Below are 2,610 nucleotides of genomic sequence, written 5' to 3'. Positions count from 1 at the left end.
GCGACGGAATAACGAGCGCTATATTCCGTCGCCAATCCGCCGGTACTAAACGGCGACCACGGCGTGGCGACGGATTTAATTCTGTCGCTAAGCCGTCGCTAGATTAATATGAATAGCGACGGAATCATCCGTCGCTAATTCGTCGCAAAAACGAAAAAAAATCAAAAAAAATTTATTTAAAAATTAATTACCGAGAACTGTACAATTTATATTTCCTGTACAATTTATATTTCCTGTAAATAAAAAACAAACCACACAAAAAAATTCATATAACAAGTATCTATAATAATTAATCGTTCCACCTTAAAACTAAGAAGTTTAATTATTTACAATTCAACAATTACAATTAGGAAAAATAAAAAAAATAGAACTTCTTCAACACAGTCCTCTAATCATCGCCAAGATTTTGTGCGTCTTCTTGTTCATTGTCTTTATCTGTCCCTTCAGCTCCACTACCCTGATTATCGCTAGCAGCCTACACAAGAAAAGAACAGTCAGTATTGATAAACAAAATATAATAAAATAAATTACACACTATATGTGATTCTATCATGTGCTTATGTGTGATCTAAGGCAATAAAAAAACTCTATATGTGATTCTATCATGCTCATATGTGTGCTAAGGCAGTCAAAAAATTGAATATGTGATTATAGCATGTTCATATGTGCTCTAAGGCATATAAAAAAACTCTATATGTGATTTTACCATGCTCAGATGTGCTTTAAGGCAGGCAAAAAACTATATATGTGATTCGATCATGCTCGTATGTGTGCTGAGGCAGTAAAAAAATTGAATATGTGAATATAGCATGCTCATATGTGCTCTAAGGCAGGCAAAGCCAAAAATTTTATATGTGATTCTATCATAAATGATATATAACATGTTCATATGTGTTCTAAGGCAGTTAAAAAACTCTATATGTTATTATAGCATGTTCATATGTGTGCTAAGGCAGTCAAAAAATAGAATATGTGATTATAATATGCTCATATGTGTTCTTAGGCAGTAAAAAAACTGAATATGTGATTATAGCATGCTTATGTGTTCTAATGCAATAAAAAAAACTTTATATGTGATTCTATCATGCTCATATGTGCTCTAAGACAGACAAAAAGTTAAATATATATATATGTGATTCTATCATGCTCATATGTGTGCTAAGGCAGTAAAAAAATTGAATATGTGATTATAGCAAGTTCATATGTGTTCTAAGGCATCTAGAAAAACTCTATATGTGATTCTACCATGCTCAGATGTGCTTTAAGACAGTCAAAAAAACTATATATGTGATTATACCTGAGAGGGACCTGGAATCGAAGATCCCCTATCCTGAACAGCGGCCTTGATCTCATTTCGGAGAAAGGGGGCGACGGTGTATTGGAAGTAGTTATTCAGTGATTCATTAATGATCTCGCGTACATCATCACCGGAAAGAATAGTCGGCTGCTTGGAGCTTATGTCGGCGCAAGAAGTTGGTGAGCCGTAACTGGAAGAACCAATAACTGGTGAAGTGTTCATATTACTCCCAAACCCGAACACGCGACCTTTTTTGGGTTCACCTGCTGCAGTCACCCATGCTGTAGGATCAAATGATGGATGCTGAGTAGCGTCTTCGCCATATCGCTCTACCATTTGTTGCTCATATGCCTCCTACAAAATAATGTTTAAAGTATTCATTAATAATTAATGATAACATTATGATGACTTGCATATATATTGCAATGATTATTAATAGAATTAATACATACCGTTGTCGTTCTCGCCTTCTCTGATACGAAGACTCCCGTGGTCTTCCGTTTATGTGTTTCTACAAACACATCCTTATATGGTACACTGCCTCCTTTTTCTGCTTCCTGCGAAGTTAAATGACAAAAGATTTAGTACACAAATTTGCAACAATACTTATAAAATTAATATTATATATTGATGAGTTACCATTTTCTTTAGGTGGCTCCCAAATGTCTTAGATCCACCTGTGTGTAGATGGGCTTCGGGCATCTTCGATCGATTTTGTGAAGTCTTCGCAGAGCGATTTTTAAATGCATCTCCCGCCCACATATCGCACATTTCATCCTAGTAATCTCTCCTGATAGTAATAGGACCATGGCCCTTCCACAGTAATGGATCATCTACTACGCCAGATGCTTTTTTTGCTGCAGTCTTCATAGTGTGCAGCATGTCTGCAAATCGATTGGCAGCCACCTTCTGCCACACCTTCCTTGCATCATTTTCTTCCACCGTAGTTGCAAAGCGATTCGAAGCCTACAAATATTTTCAGAAAGTTAGTAGACATTGCTTAAATAAATTAAATATGAAACACATTAACTATGAGGAACAACTGTATACCATGAATGAGGACCACAATCTGTCTAACACCTCCTTTGGGTACTCTTTCCATTGAGCAACTGGTCCTGATAGATGTTGAAGAAGTGAATTCCTAATCTCCCGTACTACTTCTTGTGGCTCAAACCTCGTGCTGCACATGAATTGTTACACAGTAAATATCAATATAAAATATTTAAAAGATATACAATAATTGAAAACAAAATACTTACGGTCGATTATCGATATACACTATTCGAATGAGTCTTCTTGTGCCAGCCTGAGAA

The 2,610-nt window shown here is 35.9% G+C and overlaps 1 long non-coding RNA gene across 1 annotated transcript; it reads right to left on the bottom strand.

Annotated features, from left to right (window-relative positions):
• Positions 1–279: 279 nt before the first annotated feature.
• On the bottom strand, positions 280–1,496 carry LOC149822033 (uncharacterized). The gene is made up of 2 exons (XR_016426196.1): positions 1,298–1,496; positions 280–475 (listed from the first exon to the last, which is right to left on the bottom strand). It is a non-coding gene; the product is annotated as an uncharacterized LOC149822033 (long non-coding RNA).
• Positions 1,497–2,610: the final 1,114 nt, after the last annotated feature.

This window comes from Nuphar pumila, chromosome 11, assembly GCF_984573655.1.
Source record: "Nuphar pumila chromosome 11, dmNupPumi1.hap1.1, whole genome shotgun sequence".
Taxonomy (NCBI): domain Eukaryota; kingdom Viridiplantae; phylum Streptophyta; class Magnoliopsida; order Nymphaeales; family Nymphaeaceae; genus Nuphar; species Nuphar pumila.
The sequence above is the reverse complement of the archived record's forward strand: the minus strand, read 5'-3'. Positions and strand labels throughout refer to the sequence as shown.